Source organism: Gopherus evgoodei, chromosome 22 (genome assembly GCF_007399415.2).
Source record: "Gopherus evgoodei ecotype Sinaloan lineage chromosome 22, rGopEvg1_v1.p, whole genome shotgun sequence".
Lineage (NCBI taxonomy): Eukaryota > Metazoa > Chordata > Testudines > Testudinidae > Gopherus > Gopherus evgoodei.
In genome coordinates, this window is record NC_044343.1 from 439,641 (window position 1) to 448,953 (window position 9,313).

A 9,313-nucleotide genomic window follows, 5' to 3' on the forward strand; every position below is an offset into this window, starting at 1 on the left:
TGTTTGAATCGATTATTGAGCCTTTGCAATTAAAGCTGATAAATCCATATGACTCTTACGAGAACAAGAGTCCTGCATGTTTGCTCTACCCAAACCCTTTTGCTGTTATCTAGGGCTGAGTGCCAAGACTCTTTCCAAGGCAGACAGTTGGGTCAGGCTGATGCTCTTTGATAAGACCTAGAATACATATTCTGTACAGTATAAGAAAGCAAAGTCTTCAGGCCTTCAAGGAACCGTCTCAGGCCCTGACCAGGGTGGTGAATGCAGCTGCAGAAAGAGAAGGCTCTATTACATTTAGTCAGGTCTTCCACGGTGAAAGCCATAGGGCCCTTTATTGAATGAGCAGGTTTCAGCTCTGGCAGCCTCTGGCATAATTCCAGCACTGGCCTCCCTAACCCTAGATGGTAGAGATGGTTCTACAGAAGGCAGTGCACCTAGAACCTACCACAAAGGAACAAGTGGCCCTTCAGGGCTCCCCCCACCTTTTGGTAGCCCACTGGGGCATCCTGTATATACAATGGCTACTTTAGGACTATAAGAGGAGACATGTTTGGTTTTGACTCTTGTAACAGTAACAGCCATGAAGTCCTATGGAGAGATGGTTTGATTTACTCACTGTCATGGCACAAGAATGTGAGTGATGAGGACAACTCAGTGCAATCCACCTGCCTGCAATGCTTTTAAACAAATGAAGACCTGCACAGGGCCAATCATCTCTCTCTTCCTAGGAGAAGTTTAAGATTTAATATTTTTGCCCTCTCGGTGATCATAGCCTTTGCTCAGGGCATCAGTCCCTTGGTCAATAAGCTGCAATGAATGGTTAGATCTGAGGTGTCACTGTGATCTGAGCCAGGAGAGGAAAGGCCAGTGTGAAGTGGGAAGAATGAGGCTTGCTGCATGTGTTGAAATCCATCTTTTCAAAAAATACATGGTTTTAACAATTGTCCTCTCCCGTCACATCCACAGAAAATGTTGAACCCATCAGTAAAATGTGCTCAGTGTGTGGTGCTGGCTGGGACTCACAGGCAGATGAAGGCAGAAGTTTCAGTTACTTTGTAAAGTTCTAAAATGTCTCAGCGTCCCATGCTGTGCTAGTGGTGCTGAACATTCCCAACTCCAAGTCATGCAGCAGTGCTGGAGCAGGAGTGGGCCTCCCAGGGCAAACAGTTTCATAGCACAGAGGTCACTGCCTCCAAAGATGTTCTGATCCAATAACTTTGTTGATACTCTAGTGAGACATATCTAAAACCTGGTCTACACTACGCGTTTATACTGATTTTAGCAGAGTTAAACAGATTTAACGCTGCACCCATCCACACAACGAGGCCCTTTATATCGATATAAAGGACTCTCTAAACTGGTTTCTGTACTCCTCCCTGACGAGAGAAGTAGCGCTGAAATCGGTATTACCATATCAGATTAGGGTTAGTATGGCTGCAAATTGACGGTATTGGCCTCCGGGCGGTATCCCACAGTGCACCACTGTGACCGCTCTGGACAGCAATCTGAACTCGGATGCACTGGCGAGGTAGACAGGAAAAGCCCTGCGAACTTTTGAATTTCATTTCCTGTTTGCTCAGCGTGGAGAGCTCACCAGCACAAGTGACCACGCAGAGCTCATCAGCACACGTAACAATGCCGTCTCCTGAGAATCGGAAAAGAGCTCCAGCATGGACCGCACGGGAGGTACTGGATCTGATCGCTATATGGGGAGAGGATTCTGTGCTAACAGAATTCCGTTCCAAAAGATGAAATGAAAAAACATTTGAAAAAATTTCCAAGGCTATGATGGAGAAAGGCCACAGCAGGGACTCAGTGCAGTGCAGAGTGAAAGTTAAGGAGCTCAGACAAGCCTACCAGAAAACCAAAGAAGCAAACGGAAGGTCCGGGGCAAGGCTGAAAACATGCCGCTTCTATGCTGAGCTGCATGCAATTCTAGGGGGGTCCACCACCACTACCCCACCCCTGTCCGTGGATCTGAGGTGGGGGTGGTAATCTCAGCCATGGCTGAGGATTCTGCGGACGGGGAAGATGAGGAGTAGGAAGAGGAGGACAAGCTTGCAGAGAGCACACAGCACTCCATTCTCCCAACAGTCAGGAGCTTTTTCTCACCCAGACAGGATTACCCTCCCAACCCTCCTAAGCCAGTAGCCCAGACAATGAAGCCATCGAAGCGACCTCTGGTGAGTGTACCTTTGTAAATATAAAACATGGTTTTAAAGCAAGTGTTTTTTATGATTGATTTGCCCTGAGGACTTGGGATGCATTCGCGGCCAGTACAGTTATTGGAAAAGTTTGTTAACATATTTGGGGATGGAGCAGAAATCCTCCAGGGACATCTCCATGAAGCTCTTCTGGAGGTACTCCAAAAGCCTTTGCAGAAGGTTTCTGGGCAAGGCAGCCTTATTCCGTCCACCATGGTAGGACACTTGACCACGCCATGCATGTAGCAAGTAATCTGTTATCACTGCATGACAGAGCCTAGCTGCGTATGGTCCCGGTGATTGCTGGCACTCAAGCAATATCCGTTCTTTATCTCTCTGTGTTATCCTCAGGAGAGTGATATTGTTCATGGTAACCTGGTTGAAATTCAGGAATTTAATTAAGGGGACAGAGATGGTCATTCCTACTGGGCTTTTTGCCTGTTGCTTAAAAGAAATCCTTGCAGGTAGCCAAACTGGGGGAAGGGAAGGGGAGGAATGGCACTGAGCTTTTTCGCGTTTGGCTAGCAGGGATCTTCCCTGCTACCAGCCACGCGGGCAGGGGGAAGGAGGGTGATTAGCAGTGATCTTCCATGATACCAGCCACGCGGTGGGGGGAGGGGCAAAGCGATCATCCCAGAGAATTGGATGGGGGGGTGGTTTCTGCTGCTGCATGTTAACAGGAAAGAAGCAGCACTGAACGGGATTTGCTTGGTATTTGGGAAAGGAGGACACTGTGTATATGAAGGCTGCAAAAGCCGAAAGACAATGGCTTACCATGGCCGCATGCAAGTCAAATTCTGATGCCCGGACCTGCGTCTGTGAGATCTCTAACACCAGAGCCGCAGGCACTCAATATTAAGATGCAAAATGCGACCTTGTAGTGAAATCACATGTGCTATGCAAGGTGAATAGTGTTGTTCACAGTGAAAGAGTATAAGCATTGTTCTGTAAAATCTATCTTTTTAAATACTTCTCTCCCTTTTTTACCTCCCTCATGCAGCTGCAAATTTTTCAAGCTTCCCTACTCCTTCCCAAAGGCTATCTCAGATAAGGCGTAGGAAAAAAAAGACGTGAGATGAAATGTTCTCGGAAATCATGGAAGTAACCCGCAATGAAAGAGCTCATCTGAATGAGTGGAAGGATGTGGTATCAAATTACAGGAAAGATGCCAGTGAAAGTGAGGACAGGAAGGACGCTCAAGATGAGAGGTGGCGCCAGGAAGATCAGAGGTGTAGGCAGGAAGATATGTGGTGGCGGGATGCAACGCTGGGGCTGCTGCGTGATCAAACTGACATCCTCCGACTTCTGGTGGAACTTCAGGAACAGCAGCAGGGTCACAGAGTGCCGCTGCAGCCCCTGTATAACCACCCTCACCACTCACCATGTTCCATATCTTCCTCACCCAGACGTGTAAGAACGCGTGGGTGAAGGTTCGTGCACCCGCCCACTCCACCCCTGTGGACAGCCCAACCAAAAGGCTGTCATTACTTTGAAACATTTTTAGTGGCCTTTTCCTTCCCTCCTATCCTCCTCCCAAACCACATCCGGGATACCTTGTCAGTTCTCTCCCTCTTTTTATAATGACTTTTTAATAAAGAATACATGATTTTTAAACAATAGTGACTTTATTTCCTTAAGCAAGCTGTAATCGAAGGGGGAGGGTGGGTTGCTTACAGGGAATGAGTCAATCTGGCGGGGGGTTCATCAAGGGGAAACAAACACAACAGTCACACTGTATTCTGGCCCGTGATGAAACTCGTTTTCAAAGCTTCTCTGATGCACACCGCTTTGTGGTGTGCTCTTCTAATCGCCCTGGTGTCTGGTTGCGCGTAATCAGCGGTCAGGTGATTTGCCTCAGCCTCCCACCCCACCATAAAGGTCTCCCCCTTACTCTCACAGAGATTGTGGAGCACACAGCAAGCAGCAATAACAATGGGGACATTGGTTTGGCTGAGGTCTGAGCGAGTCAGTAATGTGCGCCAGCGTGCCTTTAAACGGCCAAATGCACATTCTACCACCATTCTGCACTTGCTCAGCCTGTAGTTGAACAGCTCCTGACTACTGTCCAGGCTGCCTGTGTATGGCTTCATGAGCCATGGCATCAAGGGGTAGGCTGGGTCACCCAGGATAACTACAGGCATTTCAACATCCCCAACTGTTATTTTCTGGTCTGGGAAGTAGTTCCCTTGCTGCAGCCATTTAAACAGAGTAGTGTTCCTGAAGACGCGAGCGTCATGAACCCTTCCTGGCCATCCCACGTGGATGTTGGTGAAACGTTCCTTGTGATCCACCGGTGCTTGCAGCACCATTGAAAAGTACCCCTTGCAGTTTACATACTGGGTGCCCTGGTGCTCCGGTGCCAAGATAGGGATATGGGTTCCATCTATCGCCCCCCCACAGTTAGGGAATCCCACTGCAGCAAAGCCATCCACTATGACCTGCACGTTTCCCAGAGTCACAACCTTTCATAGCAGCAGCTTAATGATTGTTTTGGCTATTTGCATCACAGCATCCCCCACAGTAGATTTTCCCACTCCAAATTGATTCCCGACTGACCGGTAGCTGTCTGGCATTGCAAGCTTCCAGAGGGCTATTGCCACTCGCTTCTCAACTGTGAGGGCTGCTCTCATCTTGGTATTATGGCGTTTCAGGGCAGGGGAAAGCAAGTCACAAAGTTCCATGAAAGTGCCCTTATGCATGCGAAAGTTTCGCAGCCACTGCGAATCGTCCCAAACCTGCAAAACTATGCGGTCCCACCAGTCTGTGCTTGTTTCCCAGGCCCAAAATCGGCGTTCAATGGCTAGAACCTGCCCCATTACCAGCAGGATCTCCAAAGCGCAGGGGCCAGCGGTTTGAGAGCATTCTGTGTCCATGTCCTCATCACTCGCGTCGCCACTGTCGTAGTCGCCTCCTCCTCGCCTGGCTTTGCAGGTCCTGGTTCAGCATAGACTGCACGAGAATGCGCGAGGTGTTTACAACGTCCACGATTGCGGTCATAATCTGAGCAGGGTCCATGCTTGCTGTGCTATGGCATTTGCACAGCTCACCCAGGAAAAAAGGCGTGAAATGGTTGTCTGCTGCTTTCACAGAGGGAGGGGTGAGGCTGTACCCAAAACCCCCCGCGACAATGTTTTTTGCCCCATCAGGCACTGGGATCTCAACCCAGAATTCCAAGGGGCGGGGGAGATTGCGGGAACTATGGGATAGCTCCAGAAATCGACACTAGCCTTGGTACATGGACACACACCGCCGAATTAATGTGCTTAGTGTGGCCGCGTGCACTCGACTTTATACAATCTGTTTTACAAAACCGGTTTATGTAAAATCGGAATAATCCCGTAGTGTAGACATACCCTAAATGTAATAGATTTAATCTGCAAAGAGGCCCTGGTCTTGTGTAATCATCCTGCCTGCTGGAGATGGCAGAGACTTTCTGGCAATTCAAGTCACCCCTCTGAATATTTCCTGCTGATGGACAAGTTTCCATTTTCTCTAAAATCAAAAAGGCAGAATAAGAGGTCTTTGGTTTTTGCCCATATAGATTGTTCCCATACATAAGAGATGTAAAAGCTGCAAAAAGACCTTATTTTGTGTGAAAGAAAAATCAAAGATTATTTCTGTAAGAAGTGGACATGGTTCTTTACAATACAAAGAGGGGAAGCCAAACAAAATACAGAATTCCTGCCCCAAAGACCTTGCAGGGGAAAAGGCAAAAGCCAATACATTGGAGAACAATCCCAGATTGGCCAATGCTCCTGCCCTCTTGATTTCTTTTACTACTGCTGACACATATTTTCTTTCAAACTCTGCCTAGACAGTAACCCCAATGTGAACTCAACATGAATGAAACATCCCAGAAGGTAGAGTTGGAGGTTAGATTATCCAGTCCATTTCCCTGACAATAATGGATTTTTCCCACCTGTACACTTCCCAGTGTTTTGTTCACTGTAGACTGAAGTCCCACGCCAAAAGGATCCTGCTACTTCCTTCTGCTGAGTATTTAATGGCTGCATGGTGCTTTGAAGATGTAAACCACTAGAGGTACTGAGTGTCATTTCAGAGTGTGGCGAAAACTCAGCTCAGAACTAGAGCTATCTATGCCTATTGTACCTCCCTCTGATGCACCTGGTTCTGGCAGCTGTCAGAGTTAGGATACTGGACTAGAGCACTGACTAGCCTGACCAAGTATAATAGTATTTCTTATGTTCCTTGCTACAGGAAGGTTTTTCCCTCCCTCAGCAGCCTGTTCTGGTCTTATGCCAAAGCAGTAAGAAATTAGGAAATCTTGAAAAAAGATTTTTCCAAGATTGCCACAAAGTGTGTTTGTTTTAATACAAACTTCTCTCATGTTTATGGGAAATACAGAGCAATAGCCAAGTACCCAAGGCAATTTGTCCTTAGCATGCAAAGGTGAGACTGCTGATCTGCACCCAGAGATTTCAAACTCGCCTCTCTCAGGTGCTACTGACTTTTCCACCATGAGACTGTTTTTGTCCCAGGTGTCTGTGGATACAATCAGGCTGTAGAGCAGTAGGAATATACCACAAACCACCTGACTAGGATGGTGACGGTGACTGTGAAACACTCAGGGAGATTAGAAAGGCTACAAAAACAGAAAACCCATTAATAATGGATTATTTCCCCATATGACTGGCAACTGTCACCCCCGGGTGGCATGCAGAGACAACATTTCTAGACATCATTAATGACTGCTTCTTGAAGCAGCTAGTCCTGGAACCCACAAAGAGAGACAACATTCTTGATTTAGTTCAAAGTGGAGCAAAGTATCTGGTCCCAGAGGTGAATGTACATGAACCACACAGCAATAGTGACCATAATATAATTAAATTTAACATTCGGGGGGAGGGGGAATACCAAAGAAACCCATCGCAGTAGCATTTAATTTAAAAAAGTGAAACTACACAAAAATGAGGCAGCTAGTTAAAGGGAAATTAACAGGAACAGTTAAGAGTGGAATGCCTGCAAGCTCCATGGAAACTATTTAAAAACACCATAACAGAGGCCCAAAGTATACGTATGCCTGTCACGTGTCCACTCACCACTTGCCGTGCCTTCTGCTGGCCATTCTGGGAATTAGCTCTGCCAGGATTGCACTCCTCCTCCAGTGGCACCTTCCCTCATATTGTCTCTCTCTACAGCCCCACTCACTCCCGGACCTGCCATCTCCTCTTCAGGGCATGGCCCTCCAGCCAGGTCACTAAGATCCCCCCTTTCCAGGGAATTCACAGTCTTTCCAGACCTGCTCGCTGGCAGCTCCAATGCCCTTGCCACGCCCCAGTGGCTGGTAGGAGAACCCAGGCCTGTCTTCTACACTGGGTTCCAGCCCAGGGACCATATAACAAGCAACTACAGTCCATGTACAGTCCTACTCCTTGCCGCTGTTACCGGGGCTTCTTCCTGCTTATTTAGCTTCCCCCCAGTCCAGGTATGCCAGCCTCCAACTCCCTCCACTCAGAATGTGGCTACAGTCTACTTTCCTGCAGTCTTTCCCAGTGGCAGCCCTGTATGCTGCCAGTTACATACAGGCTTTATACAGGCCCTGCCTGCTCCTGCACAGGTGAGCCTGTTCCTCTAACGAGGGCCTTCACTCTACTAGGTTAATTGGGCCTCCATTAACCCCTTACACTCCGGTGTGGGGTGTACACCCCATCACAATACCCCAAGTTAAAAAAAAAAAAAAGACCAAAAAACCACCCTAGCTAAACACAGGAGGTTTGAGACAAAAAAACATCCTTTAAAAATAGGAAGTCAAATCCTACAGAGGAAAACAAAAACGAGCATAAACTGTGGCAACTCAAATGTAAAAGTATCATTGGGCAGGACAAAAAAGAATATGAAGAGCAACTAGAAAAATAAACAAAAACTAACAGCAAAACCATTTTTAAGTACATCAGAAGCAGGAAGCCTGCCAAACAACCAGTGGATGATCCAGGTGCTGAAGAAGCACTCAAGGAAGACAAGGCTGTTATGGAGAAGCTAAATGAATTCTCTATCAGTCTTCACTGCAGAGGATGTGAAGGAGATTCCTACACCTGAGCCTTTCTTTTAAGGTGACAAATCTGAAGCAGCAGCAAAGAGTCCTGTGGCACCTTATAGACTAACAGACGTCTTGGAGCATGAGCTTTCGTGGGTGAATACCCACTTCGTTGGATGCACCCACAAAAGCTCATGCTCCAATACATCTGTTAGTCTATAAGGTGCCACAGGACTCTTTGCTGCTTTTACAGATCCAGACTAACACAGCTACGCCTCTGATATTGAAATCTGAAGAACTATCCCAGACTGAGGTGTCAGTAGATGATGTTGTGGAACAAATTGGCAAATTAAACAGTAATAAGTCACCAGGACCAGATGGTATTCACCCAAGAGTTCTGAAGGAACTCAAAAATGAAATTGCACAACTACTAACTGTGGTATGTAACCTATCGCTTAAATCAGCCTCTGGACCAGATGATTGGAGAGAAGCTAATGTACTGCCTATTTTTAAAAAAGGCTACAGAGGCAATCCTGGCAATTACAGACTGGTTAGCCTATCTTCAGTACCAGGCAAATTGGTTGAACCTATAGTAAAGAAGAGAATTATCAGACACAGAGAGGAACACGATATGTTGGGGGGAGAGTCAACATGAATTTTGTAAAGGGAAATTATGCCTCACCAATCTATTCAAATTTTTTGACGATGTCACCAAGCATGTGGACATAGACCTATTCATGTAAATTCTCGGTGTGACTATGTTTATTGCTGGAGTGGAGGTTATGTTACTGGGTGGGGTGAGGTGAGGAAGGCCAAGAAATTGTGCCCCAGTTTTCATAATCTTTCTATGGGGCTTATCCTATCTCTAGAGCCGTACCAAATTCATGTCCACGAAAAATGCATCACGGACCGTGAAATCTTGTCTCCTCCATGAAATCTGGTCTTTTGTGTACTTTTACCCTATACTATAGACATTTCATGGGGAAAACCAGCATTTCTCAAACAGAAGGTCCTGACCCAAAAGGCAGTGCAGGGGGTCACAAGGTTATTATAAGGGGGCCATGGTATTGCCACCTTTACATCTGTTCTACCTTCAGAGCTATGTGGCTCAAAA

The 9,313-nt window shown here is 46.9% G+C and overlaps 1 long non-coding RNA gene across 1 annotated transcript in view; it reads right to left on the reverse strand.

The window, feature by feature from the left end:
• LOC115638496 overlaps positions 1-9,313 on the reverse strand; it is a 65,673-nt gene that overhangs the window by 16,328 nt on the left and 40,032 nt on the right. The gene's annotated exons all lie outside the window — the stretch shown is intronic.